Source organism: Porites lutea, chromosome 4 (genome assembly GCF_958299795.1).
Source record: "Porites lutea chromosome 4, jaPorLute2.1, whole genome shotgun sequence".
In the NCBI taxonomy this organism is placed as follows: Eukaryota; Metazoa; Cnidaria; class Anthozoa; order Scleractinia; family Poritidae; genus Porites; species Porites lutea.
Genome location: NC_133204.1, coordinates 48,025,940 through 48,044,852, shown reverse-complemented (window position 1 = coordinate 48,044,852; position 18,913 = coordinate 48,025,940). Strand labels below are relative to the sequence as shown.

At 38.0% G+C, this 18,913-nt stretch overlaps 1 protein-coding gene and 1 long non-coding RNA gene across 2 annotated transcripts in view; both read left to right on the top strand.

The window, feature by feature from the left end:
* Window positions 1-1,611: 1,611 nt before the first annotated feature.
* On the top strand, window positions 1,612-4,188 carry LOC140932654 (uncharacterized). The gene is made up of 3 exons (XR_012164977.1): window positions 1,612-1,732; window positions 1,895-1,945; window positions 3,562-4,188. It is a non-coding gene; the product is annotated as an uncharacterized lncRNA (long non-coding RNA).
* A 5,362-nt stretch (window positions 4,189-9,550) lies between these two features.
* LOC140933885 (uncharacterized) overlaps window positions 9,551-18,913 on the top strand; it is a 46,467-nt gene continuing 37,104 nt past the window's right edge. The window contains exon 1 of the mRNA XM_073383553.1: window positions 9,551-9,797. The gene's annotated coding sequence lies outside the window, so the exon portion shown is untranslated. The remainder of the gene's footprint in view (window positions 9,798-18,913) is intronic.

Sequence of the window (18,913 nt, the reverse complement as noted above, 5' to 3'; positions counted from 1 at the left end):
GCATTGTATGAAACATTATAAACACATTAAGTGAACTTCCGAAAAACTGGAATGCTAACAAGTTTTCAACAAAAACCTACAATTTCAATCCGTTTTAATCTTCTTCAAGATTGTCCATCCGTGCCTACTTTTGTGTTGGAATGTTATGATTACCTTCTTTTAATTTTTTACACGATTATGTTTATGTTTCATTCAATTTGGTGGCACTGGTTCCAATGATTAGAAGTTGATAAAATTCGTGGCACGCGATTCTCGCATAATCGCCACACTTATTAGTCATATTACCTACTCATCTGCTGGATAATTTGTTGCCCAGAATTAATTAAAGAATCTTCAAAACGTCTGAGGACTCAAACGAGCCTGTTACTTTGGGTTAGTAGCGAATATTTTAAACCTAGTTTTATCAATAGACTGTATTTTAGATATACTTTTACTTTTTAACTAATAATATTAAACATGTAAAAATATAGGTATATATATATATATATATATATATACTTGTACTGATTCAATTAATAAAAACTAAAGACTTAATGTTAGGATTGAGAGTCACTTTAAAACAGAATCCAGGAGGAAATTGAGCAATTTTAATTTTTAGTGGACAAAAACCTTGTACCAGAATAATTTAAAGAGTATTGCGTTCTTTTTTACATTTTTCAAGGGCTAAAGATGTAATTAGTCATCTGTAATAACACCAAAGAAAATTTCTGATCGGTCTTCGAGTTCATTGTGAAAAACATAGGTAGAATTCTGAAAATTTCATGTGTAAGATGTAATTTTGTGAAATTTGAAATTCATTTTTTCAGGCTCCATGATAAGAAACTTTCTTTGGTGTTATTACAGATAACTATTTACATCATCGTATCACCCCTTGAAAAATGTGAAAGAATGCAATTAATGCAATATGCTTAAAATTATTCCGGTACAAGAGTTTTGTCCACTGAAAATTAAAATTACTCAATTTCCTGGTGGATTCCGTCTTAATTTCTCGTTTCACTATAGCAGAAGATGCGACGGCTGGCTGCCCTGTGGCTGCAGCGTAGGCTAACCCAAAGCAGCTCTTTTGACGTCCGTACAACTCGCTGCCCGCAGCTTTGCTAGTCGTATACTCTCATAATTTTCTCGCAATCCTTCACAGATTTTCGAGCGAAAGAGAGACTGCTCGCAGTCAAGTTGAATATATGAGTTTGTAAACGTTTCAACTGGGAATGAGGTCATTTTCGTTATTGTTCACGATTGTTGACACATTAACGTGAGTCAATTTTTGCGTCACGCTATGCTCGCGACGCGACAGTCTTACTAACGGGCTTTAACTCCCGATTTCAAAAAAGTCGCGAAATTCGAGTAATAAGGTAGAATGTTGCTTTTGATCAACTTCTGTTATATTCCCTTTGTTTGAGCCATGAATGTTAAGTGGGTTCCTGTCTGTAGTTTAGTTAACGTGGATGTATTTTTGCACAGTACAGGGAGTCCTTTTGCTTTTGTTTATAGTCTGCCGTTTATTCGTCCTTGCCTCATGTAAAATATAACTCTTTATTCATATTTTACTCTTTTTTTCTTTTTTAATTTATGTTTTATTCCGGCTAACAAACTGACTGCTTTGCTTCTTTCAGTTTACCGGTTCACTGGCAAGACAATGGAAGAAAAAACTTTTTTTCGCCTCTTTTTTGTGTTGACTATTGCTGGGGTTTTCTTGGCCACTTCGTATGGAGCTTCAGAGCCAGAAAAAAGGGTATCACCATAATTGATTTTCTTTCGTTTTCAAGTGTTTGTTGCTTTTACCGCTAATAATTTTTACGTCTATAGTATCTCCTCGTGATGACCCTATTGTTATTCAGCATCATCTGTATTAACGTATACTCTGCATGGGCATTTCTCTTTTTATTTGTTGTAGGGTTTATGTCTTTTTGGGTGCAGGCTCAAAAGACTGGAAAGGCAAGTTAAGGTAATAAAAATATAGAATGAAGCCTGACCTAGATTAATTTGTAGAAAAGCGGAGGTTACTTCTTTGATCACGGTCCTTTAATTTGAACGGCATCATATAACAAATGAGAGAACTCAGCAAGATCTGAAATCGAAAGCGGGGAGATGAATACCTTGTTGCAACTGAGGGCAATTAGTCCTCAATTACTTCATTAATTGAAATGGAAAACCGTTTCAAATGTCTCTCAAACCATATGCACAGATAATAAAAGGCAATGATAACGATATTCATGATCAACTGTATTTTGCAGAGTTGCGGTCTTTCTATCATTAATTGGAGCATCAAATTGTTGTCTACTTTGAAAATGGAGAGTTTCAAAAGCAGTCCCGTCCTGGATTGCTTAATACCCAGTTCACCTATTGCAGAAATTATACTCGTCAAATACGGAGATCGTTTCTCGCTGAAAAAATTAAACTACTTTAATGAGGAAACGATGCGGAGATTAAAGACAGTTCTTTCTCAATTGACTTTTCCACTATTGTCCAGAATTGCATACTCAGTTTCTTACAATAAATATTTGGGTAAGAATACCCTCTCAGATAGGATATAGTCCGTCAACACTCTTCCTCTATATTTGCGTCAACTTTATCAAATGCGTTAGCGTAGCAGTTAAATCTGACCAGCATTTTGTGCAGCGAGTTGTATGGAGACGCGATTGACTTGCATATATATAATTGTAGATATGAGAGAGATATGAGGCTTATCTCCTGAAGTTACGCGGGAAAGCTCTATAGTAGGATTTCGAAGTTGCTTACATTTTTTTAAAAATGTGGTTTAAATATATGTCGATTTTACAGCTACAAGAAAAAAAAAGCATTTTCTTAAAGTTCCATCATTTTTTATTGAAGATGCCAAAAGTCTTAGAAATTGGTTACTAGTCGTTCCTGCTGAAAAACGCGATTCAAAAGCGTATTAATTTAAGCAATTAACACGCATTTAGGTTCAGGCCACCTTAATCCAGGGAATGAACACTTATCATGAATGAAGACTTGATTATCAGTGGTGCCATCCACGGTTAAAATGGGCGGCAACCGTTTGAGATTGGGAAATAGCATCGCCATATTACACTCTACCTAATCTTTTGATGTTTGGGGTAGTGAATTTGTAATGATGCAATAATTATTTCCCCTCAGTCTGGTAGACAGCAGTCCAATTAAAATTTTTAACGGTTTAAAACAAAAAACAACAACAACAACAAATGAATAAGCAAAACAAAACAAAACAAAAATGGTACGGTTGAAGTTGAACGGTAACGGTTCTAAAGGGTACAAGACTTCTAGAGGCGTTCACGCTGGATTGTTTGGTCAATAATTGTTAACGTAATATTGCTTTAAAATAGTTTAATACCTCGTTTCATCAACGCAAATACTCATAAAAACTGGCGATATGCTTTTCTTAAAATTGTTCAAATACAAACTTTTGTTTACATGTACATCCAAAAAGCGAACGCGCGCAATTTGTTTTGCTTTAAGGCTAGCAGCATCACTGCCCTCCTCCGGTGGTCGCATTTCCTCCCTCCCCAACAAGTCATCCCGCTAAAATATAAATCATTTCTCGTTTCTGTCTTCTTTCTGCAGGACCTGACCAAGAGAGTAGATGGCGCTAATGTTCAGTGTATCGCGAAGTTTACTAACTTCAATGAAGGCGCCTATAAAGCCCTTGTGTACTTGGACAGGCAAAATGTCGCTTGTCCCAAAGATTATTTCTTGGCCAGTTTCCGACTCAACAGGCAGAATAACCGTCAGTCTTCCAAAATTCGTTACTCATACCAATGCTGCAAGTTTGTGCTGTAAAATGAAGAAGCAAGTAATCGTCGAGCACATATTAGCGAAATGATGTGAAGTAAAATTAACGTTGAGCAATGTGATTTAACGAAGTAACTGCCGAGCTTAAGGGAGCAGTGTCAACTTATTCATTTTTTCTTTCTTTTTTTTTATGGGGCGGGGTTCTCTTATAACATAATTGAACGGATGGAAACGTCAAAATAATGGTTCGCTTTTAGCGGATGGCTAAGCTGGGATATATAGAAATGGATTGGAACTGTTAATTTTTGTAAGTCTTCTTGTGTATTTTACAGAACTGTCTCCTAAGGGGGCTGATTATAGTTAGTTCTTCCTTGGAGAAATTCCTTAACATTTTCTTCCCGGTTTTCTCAGAGCAATTTCCTGTTATATAAAAATAAGTTTTTCGTTAAACATTTGAGACCTGATAATCGCCGTGACAATGCCTCTGTAAGAAAACTAGATAATGAAAAGTTAGTTAGTTTAAAACTACATTCACATCAAATAGGCAATAAAGGTATCACCAGATGCAAGATGTTTGACATTTCTTGACATGCTATGCATTTTTCTAAAATAATAGATGCGATTTTCTTGCTAGCGCATAGTACCCTGTGTTTTCCAGGAATACCTGGTCCGCGTTTTCGACAATTCCTGACCTGCCAAACAGGCTCCAGCTCCCTTTAGAGACGTGATGTAGGGGATCTTATTATTCCATTATTATGTCATTTCCCCAAATAAGATAAAGTGTACGCGCAAAATTTGTGAGACCGTAATATAGCTGTTATACCCCCCCCCCCCCCCGGGGGGATACTCAACAAATATTTATACGGGGAGGGTCCGCCCCGAGGTCCAACCCTTTACCCTTTTATATACCATTTATAGCGAAATTTTAGCGATTTATTCGTAAACCTTCTATTGCCGATTGCAATTTTTAGTTAAAAAGACCCTTGTAAGGCTAGCCTGCATGGCAGGCGTTCGAGTGGGAAGGGGAAGGGAATTCGGGCGCGAGACCGCACGCCACGCGCTCTCGCGCGCCCAAATTCCCCCTTCCCCTTCCCCTTTTAACGCCTGCCACGCAGGTTGTTGTAAGGCAAGACTGATGACATTATTTAAACCCCCAAAAAGAATGCACATTCATAATTGACAAATTGACTACGTGTCAAGGTTAGCAAAACAAGCAGAATTTCTTGAAAATTCACTTACGCAAGCTAAAGAAGCGAAAACTAGCGAAATATTAGAGAGAGATTAAAAGTAGTTGAACCTGCCCCTCTTTACGGACATCTTGTTATTACGGACATATTTGTCCCTGGTAAAAGCCAGGTTTATGTCCTCTTTATTTCTTTAGATTTTTTTCTCTAATTCAAGGAGTTTTTTGGCGCCTTAACAAAATGACCCGCTTAATACGAATACTTTCTATGATCCCTTCCAGGCTCTCCCTAGTCTCTTCAATGTCCGTATATATAGTACCACCTTAACGGGGTTTGACTGAATTTTGCAACTGCTTTGTATAACCTGTCGCTAAAAACTAAGATCAGTTGCCACAGGTTTGTTTTGGCGTTTGCAATTTTAAAGTAAAACAAAGGGGCTCTCTCCTTCATCAATGTTATCTAGGACTTCAATAATGGCCGGGTTTTAGCTTTTTTACCATATCTACCCAGCAGACCCAATATGCTTATGTATCTTTGTATCGAAATTCTGAGTTTGTAAGAACAATGTATCAGTATCTTAATGGCCATCCTCAGAGACCCAGGGGCAGATAGTGGGGGCAAGAGAAAGTCTTTCTCTTGCCCCCACTATTTGCCCCTGGGTCTCCGAGGATGCTTAATGGTATGAGTCGAAGACGTCAACGTGACGAAGGCTGCATGTTTATCCGCAGTTCAAAGAATGAGTCATTTTTTCCATGTATGTATTTAAACAGAGTTTTATTAGCTGTCAGCTTTGTCATATCTTGGTCAATATCTAGTTATTGCTTGTTGTATATCTTCAAGAATTTTAGCCGTTTTCTTTTGTCCTGACGCGCAGTCAATTTGCCAACTGATGTACATGTATGTGCACAGAAGGAAGCGATTGCATTATTTCACGGGACGTAAGTAATACCATCGGTCTTCCCTTTACCTATAAGGAAAGTTTGGGAAGAGACACATCTGTCGCCGCCGAGAGATTTAAGGACAAAGACAAGAGACCTGTTTTATGACCCCAATTCATTTTGTTTTGCACATAGAATTATATATGTCATTTTGTCAAGCTAACATTACGGGAATGTTTCGGTATAATTAACCCTTTTAAAGGCTCAGGGTCGGCCAGTGGGGGTTGTGGAGTACCAAAATACCCGAAATATATCTTAGGCCTAGCTTTTAGCACTCCAACACTTGTGATGTAACGAGCCATGTTTGGGGGTACGAGACTGCAATCAATTTTAATCTAAACAAACTATTCCTTTTTAGTTTCCTCTCAATTACTGCTGGTTTCAGCTGATAATGGCTGTTCTGAGAGAAATGATAGTAGGTTGATGCAGTCACCTTTCTCCTTCTCATCGGGGCCTACTAGCCTGTGTTCAGACGCACCCTCCCCTAAAAAAGAAGCAGAGAGAGAGAGAGAGAGACGTTTTTGAAAAGTGGGGGGCTGCTGTATACAGGCTCATATCCTAAGCCCGGCTACTGGAAATGGCTTCTACCTACTTAGTGTAATAACAATGTCTTCTGACGAAAGCAAGGATGCATTAAAAGTTTATGCCTGTAATTGTGCCAGTCATCCCATTAATCTTTGGAAAACGGCGAGTTCAGTTGAGACAGAAAAAAATGGATCCCAAGGCCCTGACTAAGCCATTTGGTTATAACAGGGTTAACTGTCATCATCTTCCACCAGTTTGCCTAGATAGAATGTACTTGCTGGTACATCTGTGGGTATACGTCTTCGAGGAAATGCTCCTTATGTTCCTTTTGGATGTATGATACTTTATATGCCAGAACTTTCGCTTTCTTTGTGATAAGCATCACCCATAATGAGTTAATGGTGGCCTACGAGAATCGAACCACTGGGATCCTTTTCCTAAAAGCGGTCCGAACACACCTACACTTTTGAGAAGAATTCATTGCCTGCAATCTGTAATCAGTATAGGATATGTATAGTTTCATCTCGTCAGGAAAAGTTATCCTACTCTGAGTAGTGTAATACATACAGCGAACATAGAGATGAAAACTAGGCCTAAAGCAGTCGGTTGCAGGGAGATAAAAATATTCTAAAAAAATTTAGGAGCCGATTAATCGGTTCCTGAAAAATTCTAAAACCGTCATCCAAAAAGGTGATTGCAGTCGATTGCAAGAGGTTCCAAGTGTATTGATTTGACTGGGAAAATTTTGGTTTTATCGATAAATAATCGCGATTCTAATATTTATATTTTATATGTTGAAAAGTTTAATATTGAATTTGTTTGATACTGAAACTGTATGATATTTATTATAATACAGGATACACTGTATGTTGCAGGTAGACTGACTGCCAGTGAAAACCATACTTTGTGGTTCTTAATTTTTGTTAAAAGTACCGGTGGCAGCGTTGCTGTTTATGTCATTGACAGTTAAAGTTTTAACACTTACTATTACGTGTGAATGCACTTTTTCATTGTATTATAGAATTCTTATTCAAGGCGGTAAGACCCATCCTCTAATTTTTATTTTGGGCACAAATAATTTTATAGAATATTTACAAAGCTACCAAATTCTCATATTTATTTATTACAAATTTTATTTTATTATTTTTATTCAGTAATACAGTATACAGCGTTGTAGGTACACTAGCTGCAATTTAAAACAAAAACAAGGTTCTAATTGTCTCCCGTTTCAATAAGAAGAAAAGTGATTAATGTTTATTCATATTGTGCCTGGTAATATTGTTGATTTCTGAAACTCAGACTCTCTGAAAGAAGCTCAGACTTTCTGAAAAAGTCACAATTGGACCTTCCTTCAGCATGAATTTTTTTCTTTACCTTCTTCTTTGCATGAATTTTTAATTCTTTCTTGATATTTTCCCTTGCATGATTTTTTTTTTGGTTTTTTCCCCACCCCCCTTTTCTAATGGTCCGTCCCTTAGGCTCTTTGGCTTATTATTCGCTTTTCGCTAAGCAAAATTCCATCGTCAGGCTTCGATAGCTCTTTCACCCTCCTGTCGATCGCATCTTTTCCATCAAATAAAGTAAACGAGCACAGTTTGTCCAAATATACAACAATGATCCTCGCTCAATTATATTCAACGTCCTTTTTACAACTCCAAGTCCATTTCTTGCCGATGATATTGTCAGTGTTCTTTAGAATATTTCCATTTATACAAAACCCATTCTTCGGCTAGGCTGGCTACTCTGTGATGTGTCAAGAAAAAATGTACGCCTTACTAGTACCCTCTAGAATATGCCAAACATATGCGTAAAAGGCACTTGGAACAAAAGTAATACTAAGTAAGGGAGGTAAGGGTAAAGTGTTTAATCTGACTTTAATGAATAAATTAATGAGAATCGAGTGAGTGGGCGAGTGAGTGAGTGATCGAGTGCCATTCGAGTGCCTCCAAAAGCCCATGGCATGAATACGTCAGCCATGAACTAAACATGAGTTTATCCCATATAGTCATCTCATATTTTTTTGGTGTTCTGTATTGCATGTTTTTTTTGTCGGTTAATATTTAATACTCTCCAGATGTACCTATATTGAAAAAAAAAATTACCACATAACTATCTCATCTTCTATTTTAGTTGCAATTATCAGTTAACACAAATTCGTGCCGTCTGCGTTCGGTCTATTTAATAATCACTCTCAATTGGCGGTCTTGTTTAATCACCCGTTAACTGAACATGAGCACGTATTCTTAAAAACAGATAAATAAATGAAAAAAAATATCGCGTGGTTTGAGCCTAAACTAAAATGTAAACCTGGTAAACCACTGAAATAAATAGTAGAAGAGCTTATTGCAAAAGAAAAAAATCCTTAGTTCGCGAAAAAAGCTACAAATTTCTGGATAACCGCTCCATGATATTCGGAATCTTTCTACACGGACCTTCTTACGATTTTCGGAGGTTGTGTTTTTCACATTTTATACATTTATAACCAAAATTTTGGGAAAAAGTATTATAGTTAAATTGCCTTTCGAGTCAGACTTTCTTGTCGCCTTATGCTGTCAGTCTTTAAAAATTTGCAACGAGCGGCGGTACGTCCGTGAACAGATTCAATTTTCAAATAAACGCTTCCGATTGAACTGCAATATAGGTAAATAAAATCGCATATCTTGACCTGTCTCAGGACTTTAAGATATCGCATGGATGATGAACTAGCAGGATAAATATTTCTTTTGTCGCAGAGTATGTAATGGACGTTATGTAATAGACTACTCATGCTGCTTCTCTCTGCAAAAAAGCAACATGTATAAAGAAAAAAAAGATCGAGCGAAAACATAAGCTGAGGATCTTTCGAGATCGAGAGACTGGTTTGGCTGCGGAGATTTTCTAAAGTAACTTCTCCCTTCCCCCACCCCCTTCAATTTTTTTTGCCCTCGCTCCAACTTTCGCGAAACTGACTCGTTTGCTACGCAGGCTACTCCACGTACGGCCACTTTTTTTGGGCGGACAGTCCATACATGGACTCTTCTTTAAACCTCTATACAACGGCCACTTTCTGTGGGACTTTGTAGCCGTTGTGGGGGAGGGTCACCGGCATCTCCCTCCCCTTCCCTCTCTCTAAGTATTGTCAAACACGTGATTTCCTTTCCCAATATTCCCAGAACGAGAGGAAGGCAGCGCCAGTTTCCCTCTTCTTCGTCAAACAGAATATTGATCATGCGACAAAATTTATACGGAAATGCGACAATTGCTACCTCAATATACGCACCGATCTTCATTTGCAAATCAGCAGGTTAACTGTGCTGAAACGATGCATCGAGGACAGAATTTCTCTCCGTTGCAACCTTTCCTTTAGCGAAGTTCACTCTAAGTAATCGTATAAAACTACCGGTTTCTGTACTCAGCTGAACGAGACAACATCTCTACCAAAGTAAGTGCAATCGTTATAGTCTGAGTCTTTGCTCCCAAAATGAACTGTGAAAAGCGTTAATGGTTTTATTACTCGTAATCGACTTACAATTACTCTTTCCGTGATCTAGATAGAACCTAAACTGCTTTGTTTTTAATTTGTGTTACCAAAATTGCTCAACGCCCAGTCAGTCTTTTTATCAACATGTATTAAAAGGAAATGTTTTGCTTAATATTCGTCATGAGGGTCTAGTTTGTGCATAGGCATGTCTTTATTGAGCTTCGTTCGGCTCCATTCTGTGGCGTTGTGCGTTGTTTGTGTTATAAAGCCTGAATTGTTTCACAGTGCAACTGTGAAATGATTTCATTTGTTAACTGCGATTGGTTCTCCTCAGCAAGATAATATAATATTGATTTTCTGTAGTTCTGTTATCTAGTCACTTGTTGATATCGACTGACTCCAGAGCTGTCGTAATAGCTGTGAATAATGGCAATTTTGTTTCGTTGAACTGTCATTTACTACATGTAAGCTTAATTCACTGTTTAAATACACACTTGAGTAACAATAATAGTTAATTGCTCCTGCATGTGACTCCAGTTAACTTTTAAATTTGAATCTGGTTTGAATAATTTAATATTTTTGTCTATTTTTAGAGGAACACAAACAAAGGCAATTTTCAGTCGGCATATATTTTTTTTCTTTCGGTCAGTTTCACCAGTTTGCCTTGTTTCCTTGCATTGCCTAGTAAGTGTCAGTACTGTGTCTCTATGGGTGAAATCTGAATATTTAATAATTGTATTATTGTTCCACCACAAAAAAAATCCCTCTTAATTGTATTTATGTATAGAGGCAAACTTCTTCTCAGTTTACTTCTTGCACCATTCCATTTCTATAGGAATCACTACAAACGCAATCAATATATCTTTTTAGGATTTCAGGGTCGTAATATAAACGCTTCCTAATTTGTTATGAAACTTAACATTAGTGAAAACTAATTGTAAACGACGAAACCAGAGTTGATTTGGTTAACAAGTATACGCCCCAGACATTGAATCAAACGTTGCAAACAGCAAAAGTGATCTTTGTTAGGCTAGAAAGTTTTCAAAAACAAACAATTTCAACACTTTTTAATCTTCTTTGAGATTATCCATCCTGCCTACTTTTGTTTTTGCTGCGTTATGAGTACCTTTTTTTAAATTATTTTTTGCTCGATTATATTTATGTTTGACTCAATTTGTTGGCAGTTTCTACGGTTAGAATTTTGATAAAATACGTTGCACAGCCCCTTTGATCTCGCGATTTGATGGTTCGCATAATCGAGAATAGGATTGCGAGTCACTTGTTAACTAATGTCTCGTTTTTGAGCAGAAGATGCGTGTGCTGGCATAAGCGCAGGCTCACTCAGGGCAGCCTATCTTGAAGTCCGAACCACTTGGTACTACTCGCATACTCTCATAATTTTATCCCACTCTTTTACAGATTTTCGAGCAAAAGAGAGACTGCTCGCAGTCGCTTGAATATATGAATTCGTAAACGTTTTAATTGGTATAAATTGAACTCATTTTCTTTATTGTTCATGATTGGTGACACATTAATGTGAGTCAATTTTCCTGTTATGTTGTGTTCGCGATAGCCGTATTTTCCGGATTATACCTGAATTTTGCGATTTCAAAAAAATTGCTAAATGTATCTAATAATTTTAAAAGGTTGTTGTTGATCTTCTGTATTGGTCCATTCATTTGAGCCTTAAAGCTTGAGTGGGTTACTGTCTGGAATGTAATTAACCATTATTACCATACCGTTATCACATATCTTGCTAATCGAACTCGTGCTTTAGTCGGTACACAGTTTGAGGAAGGCTGTTTTCCATACCATTAACTAAAATCATCCATCAACCCAGATAATGACCTGTCACTGAGGCATTAATCAAATCTAATTTGGTTGGAGCCATATAGTGTAACTGGTAGAGCATTTTTTATTTCAAATCCTAGAGAAGATCTTTCAAAAACTTAATTCCTTGGTTGGTTCACAACTTTCCAAAGAAAAAACAAATAATTCAGTTCTTTCTGTATCAAAATCCCCGATATGCAATTACTGTGTATGTTATCAAATCATACTGCAGTTAAAGTACAGAACCTCCCTCCCCAGTTTGATTTGTTCGACATTGCAGCACACTGGACCAAGTGCGCTGGAGTACTTCGCCCCATTTAAAGGAATTTAGATTCCGGAATCAGGGAAATTTTTGCTTGCGGAATCCGCAACCATGGTCTTTAGAATCAAGAATATAGCCAGCTCAAATTCGAATCTAGTCGCGATGGAATCCAGAATTCATGTTCTTAGTGACAAATACTTAAAGACTGTCTTGGATTCCCTTACATTGGGCAAGGTACTAAAGCAAAGCCGTCTTTCCTTAAGTGAACACTTCTGTGTCCTTGTTTTCGATAGAATTTATAATTTGCATCTATAGAATATGTTTCTTTTTAAATCAGTTCCTTCGTGCAGTTTGCAAACCCAAACGTCATTCTCAGCAGCTGGGCACAAAACCTTATATAAAAACAGTAACAGAATATAATATACAACACCTTATATATTCACTGCACCAAAATTACCCTATTTTAATTGCTGTGTCACTAAATAACGCAATTTAATTAAAATAGCTCATTACTAAAAGTCCTTCTTACGAACGCCTTCTTGAACACTTAAAAATTATGTAAAAAGTTTTTGTTGTCTTTTGTGTATGACTTAAAGAAGGCTTTCGTAAGATACTTACAGAAGGCTTGTGTAAGAGTGCTTACAGAACGCGTAAGAGTGCTTACACAAGCCTTGTGTAAGATACTTACAGAGCGCGTAAGAAGGCTTACAGAAGGCTTGTGTAAGACTCTTTATACAAGGCTTGAGTAAGTATCTAACACAAGGCTTGTATAAAGAGTCCTTACAGAAGACTTGTGTAAGGTTGCTTACACAAGGCTTGTGTAAGAGTCTTGCTTACACAAGGCTTGTGTAAGATGCTTACAGAAGGCTTGTGTAAGATGCTTACAGAAGGCTTTTGTAAGAGTCCTTACAGAAGGCTTGTGTAAGATACTTACAGAGGGCTTGTGTAAGATACTTACAGAAGGCTTGTGTAAGAGTGCTTACACAAGGCTTGTGTAAGATACTTACAGAAGGCTTGTGTAAGAGTGCTTACACAAGGCTTGTGTAAGATACTTACAGAAGGCTTGTGTAAGAGTGCTTACACAAGGCTTGTGTAAGATACTTACAGAGGGCTTGTGTAAGAGTCTGACAGAACGCCGAAGAAGGCTTACAGAAGGCTTGTGTAAGATGCTTACAGAAGGCTTGTGTAAGAGTCCTTACAGAAGGCTTGTGTAAGATACTTACAGAACGCGTAAGAAAGCTTACACAAGGCTTGTGTAAGATACTTACAGAGGGCTTGTGTAAGAGTCTGACAGAACGCCGAAGAAGGCTTACAGAAGGCTCGTGTGAGAGTCTTTACACAAGGCTTGCTACAGAAGGTTTATTTGAGATACTTACCGAAGGCTTGTATAAGAGTCATTACTGATGGTTTGTGTAAGAAAGGCTTGTGAATCGCTTAGCGTATTCTCTAAAGACTTGTGTAAGACTCGTTATACCATGTACAAACGCCTTTGGTATCCATCTTTAAAACCGTTTTTCTACGCCATTAAAGTCATTGGTATTGGGGTTTTTTGTGATTGTAGTGATAAATGCCACTTGCAGAGCAAGGAGCTGTTGGCGATGATTTGTCAACGATCATTGTTAGCTCCGTCTGAAAGAGTCTTTCATTTCTTCCTTGTCTTTTTTGAGAACCTCCCAAGATAACGATGATTTAGTCGTTTTTAATCATCCCATGCTACCCACAACATTAATGATACGTTTATCTGAGTTTATCTACGAGACGTTATTTTTAAAACTTTAAAACGCCCTTATTTTACTGCCTTACCATGTATCAATAATCTTGAGACTCAAAGGTCTCCTAAAACGACGGTTAACCTCGAGAAGGGGGAAGAAGGAGGGGACTCTGAATAATTCAGGTCTTTTAATATTGTGCATTTTTATTCAAGCACATAATAAAGTGTGAAAACTGCCAAAAAAAAAAAAAGGAAAAAGTTAACACACCATACTAGAGGAACTAGATTTATAATTTTCTCTTTTTTTTTAAAATCAGTTAAGTATAATTTTTGGTTTTCAGTAATTAAAAGAATATAAAGGGACGCCTCGCTTTTAGCCTTAGCTAAATCTAAATATTAGACATTGTCCGCGAAGTAATGGCCATTTGTAAGTTAGAGACGTTTAGTTTGTCAATGCTATGTTCAGTATTAATTGTTTGATATTGTTTTTTAATATGTATTTTTTTACTTAGTTAACATACGTCACTCCGTTAACACAGACACTGTCTATGGTCCCCTCAGTGTCCTTACCGGTAACGAGGTTCGACTGTAGCTGCATTTCGAAACGAGAGAGAAAGCAAAAAATTTGCTGTTTTTTACGTTTCCCATTTGACCTTGAACACTGAATTTTATGAACCGTAGGAATAACGGTAACCAAAATACAGGCAAGTGGTCAAGTATCTCAGTGCAAGGCCATACCTTTTGTCCCGTTGCTGCTACATGTAGGAGTCATATAAAGTTACCTTTATCGACAGACAGTGTTAACTATAAAACATTGATTCGCAATAATGTTTGTTGCTAAAAAGATTTGTCCCAGCCGAAGAGCAAAGCCGGGTACGAAAAACAAACAAGTACGAGACGACTCGTTGGTACGCAGTTTCAAATTTTCTAGCTCAGGATCGTTCATTAATTTAGTATTGTTTTTGTCACCCCAAATGATGTTATTGTAGTCATGTAGAGGAAGAATTAGAGGATGAAAAAGTGAGTGTGTAATGGTACAAAATGTTTGATTTTTCGAAGAAGTCCAAGTCGCCGGTTTGTCTTGCTCATGAAATATTTCTAATGTGATTACCCCAGGACAGATCTTTACTGAGTATTACACCTAAGTATTGGAAAGAGACAGCGCGCTTTGTCAATGGAGCTTTCGTTGATTTGGATAGAGGATCCAAGATCCTTAGCTATCCTTGTTCAGATAGGTTTCTACGTCTTCAGCCTGGGTTGTTTTGGCAGAATATAGTAAATTAACATGTCATCATTTTCTTACCCGTTTTTTCCAGTGGAGATTAAATATTGCCTCTTTTAGTTCAACGAATGGTTCTGACTTCCTCACCTGTTGGAGCACAAATAGCAAAGACGATGCTTTCTTCCCCTTTTAACTCGTCTATCGGAATTAAGTTGACCAATGAGCGCTTTTCAGCACCAAGGAAGTCACGGTCTTGCACATTCTCCATCGGCTACGTGCACGTTTGTCACTACTGCGCTTTGATTGTTGGCCTCGTTTGACCAGCCTAAATCGTCCATCACGAATTCTTCTTGCCTCGCTGAAAATGCTACCATGTTATTTCTGTTATCTAAGTAAGCCTACACTCTCCGTGACGAGGTTTTAAATCAAAATTCGCACTGAAAGTGCGTTTATTTCAGATGTAATATTTGTAAATGGCCGGGACACAAACGTTTGGAAGTTGGGTTGAGACGTCACGTACAAGACTCAAAAGAGGAAAACAAACCTTCACTTAATCCATCCACACGTACCTCGAAGGGTAGAGTTTAGGGAGCTTCAGCAACAACGACGCTCGCAGAACCACTTCCGTGTCAGCAAATTTTAACGGTCACAGACAACTTTGAGATGTAACTTGTGGAGGGGGGCCGAGATCTTTCAAACCATACCCAGTTGAACGCGATTCAGTCAAACAGGCCAGAGAAAAACAACTGAAAAATCTTGTATCTTTTACCAGAACATTTCAATGAAAATCCTCTTCACAACTAACCTGAGATCAGGCTCTATTTTCGTTTCGCTTTGAAAACTACATTCCGGCGGGCAAGACGAAACGAAAGGAGAGCCTGGGCGCTTTCCATTCAACAAAAATTCCGGAAATTTCGCGTGCTCAATGGAACGGTACATTCCGGTTGCACAGACCCGACCCAAGCCACCGCGCGATTTGTTATTGTGGCTTCGCAGCACACTCATCACTACGCTCTAAAATTGAAAAGTAAATACTGTTTACATCCTAAAGAACACTCGACTGTGGAAAAGGGGCGGTGGAAAACTAAAGGAGGAGGAATCCTATTTCGTGTAGAAAGCCTATGAGTGCAAGTGAAGGTAAAAAATTCTTGTGAATTGAAGCGATACGTTTCTCAGAATATTCGAACGATTCGAAGCAATTCTTGGAACTATACGGTAAATAAATTCGGTGTTTTGGGCAATTTGTATTCAGCCAGGCTTTGTTGTATTCATTTCAGCTTAATTGATAAATTACTTTAGTTAAATATCGTCTTTATGTTTTCCACCGCCCCTTTTCCACAGTCGAGTGTTCTTTAGGATGTAAACAGTATTTACTTTTCAATTTTAGAGCGTAGTGATGAGTGTGCTGCGAAGCCACAATAACAAATCGCGCGGTGGCTTGGGTCGGGTCTGTGCAACCGGAATGTACCGTTCCATTGAGCACGCGAAATTTCCGAAATTTCAAACCGGAATTTTTGTTGAATGGAAAGCGCCCAGGCTCTCCTTTCGTTTCGTCTTGCCCGCCGGAATGTAGTTTTCAAAGCGAAACGAAAATAGAGCCTGATCTCAGGTTAGTTGTGAAGAGGATTTTCATTGAAATGTTCTGGTAAAAGATACAAGATTTTTCAGTTGTTTTTCTCTGGCCTGTTTGACTGAATCGCGTTCAACTGGGTATGGTTTGAAAGATCTCGGCCCCCCTCCACAAGTTACATCTCAAAGTTGTCTGTGACCGTTAAAATTTGCTGACACGGAAGTGGTTCTGCGAGCGTCGTTGTTGCTGAAGCTCCCTAAACTCTACCCTTCGAGGTACGTGTGGATGGATTAAGTGAAGGTTTGTTTTCCTCTTTTGAGTCTTGTACGTGACGTCTCAACCCAACTTCCAAACGTTTGTGTCCCGGCCATTTACAAATATTACATCTGAAATAAACGCACTTTCAGTGCGAATTTTGATTTAAAACCTCGTCACGGAGAGTGTAGGCTTACTTAGATAACAGAAATAACATGGTAGCATTTTCAGCGAGGCAAGAAGAATTCGTGATGGACGATTTAGGCTGGTCAAACGAGGCCAACAATCAAAGCGCAGTAGTGACAAACGTGCACGTAGCCGATGGAGAATGTGCAAGACCGTGACTTCCTTGGTGCTGAAAAGCGCTCATTGGTCAACTTAATTCCGATAGACGAGTTAAAAGGGGAAGAAAGCATCGTCTTTGCTATTTGTGCTCCAACAGGTGAGGAAGTCAGAACCATTCGTTGAACTAAAAGAGGCAATATTTAATCTCCACTGGAAAAAACGGGTAAGAAAATGATGACATGTTAATTTACTATATTCTGCCAAAACAACCCAGGCTGAAGACGTAGAAACCTATCTGAACAAGGATAGCTAAGGATCTTGGATCCTCTATCCAAATCAACGAAAGCTCCATTGACAAAGCGCGCTGTCTCTTTCCAATACTTAGGTGTAATACTCAGTAAAGATCTGTCCTGGGGTAATCACATTAGAAATATTTCATGAGCAAGACAAACCGGCGACTTGGACTTCTTCGAAAAATCAAACATTTTGTACCATTACACACTCACTTTTTCATCCTCTAATTCTTCCTCTACATGACTACAATAACATCATTTGGGGTGACAAAAACAATACTAAATTAATGAACGATCCTGAGCTAGAAAATTTGAAACTGCGTACCAACGAGTCGTCTCGTACTTGTTTGTTTTTCGTACCCGGCTTTGCTCTTCGGCTGGGACAAATCTTTTTAGCAACAAACATTATTGCGAATCAATGTTTTATAGTTAACACTGTCTGTCGATAAAGGTAACTTTATATGACTCCTACATGTAGCAGCAACGGGACAAAAGGTATGGCCTTGCACTGAGATACTTGACCACTTGCCTGTATTTTGGTTACCGTTATTCCTACGGTTCATAAAATTCAGTGTTCAAGGTCAAATGGGAAACGTAAAAAACAGCAAATTTTTTGCTTTCTCTCTCGTTTCGAAATGCAGCTACAGTCGAACCTCGTTACCGGTAAGGACACTGAGGGGACCATAGACAGTGTCTGTGTTAACGGAGTGACGTATGTTAACTAAGTAAAAAAATACATATTAAAAAACAATATCAAACAATTAATACTGAACATAGCATTGACAAACTAAACGTCTCTAACTTACAAATGGCCATTACTTCGCGGACAATGTCTAATATTTAGATTTAGCTAAGGCTAAAAGCGAGGCGTCCCTTTATATTCTTTTAATTACTGAAAACCAAAAATTATAATTAACTGATTTTAAAAAAAAGGAGAAAATTATAAATCTAGTTCCTCTAGTATGGTGTGTTAACTTTTTCCTTTTTTTTTTTGGCAGTTTTCACACTTTATTATGTGCTTGAATAAAAATGCGCAATATTAAAAGACCTGAATTATTCAGAGTCCCCTCTTTCTTCCCCCTTCTCGAGGTTAACCGTCGTTTTAGGAGACCTTTGAGTCTCAAGATTATTGATACATGGTAAGGCAGTAAAATAAGGGCGTTTTAAAGTTTTAAAAATAACGTCTCGTAGATAAACTCAGATAAACGTATCATTAACGTTGTGGGTAGCATGGGATGATTAAAAACGACTAAATCATCGTTATCTTGGGAGGTTCTCAAAAAAGACAAGGAAGAAATGAAAGACTCTTTCAGACGGAGCTAACAATGATCGTTGACAAATCATCGCCAACAGCTCCTTGCTCTGCAAGTGGCATTTATCACTACAATCACAAAAAACCCCAATACCAATGACTTTAATGGCGTAGAAAAACGGTTTTAAAGATGGATACCAAAGGCGTTTGTACATGGTATAACGAGTCTTACACAAGTCTTTAGAGAATACGCTAAGCGATTCACAAGCCTTTCTTACACAAACCATCAGTAATGACTCTTATACAAGCCTTCGGTAAGTATCTCAAATAAGCCTTCTGTAGCAAGCCTTGTGTAAAGACTCTCACACGAGCCTTCCGTAAGCCTTCTTCGGCGTTC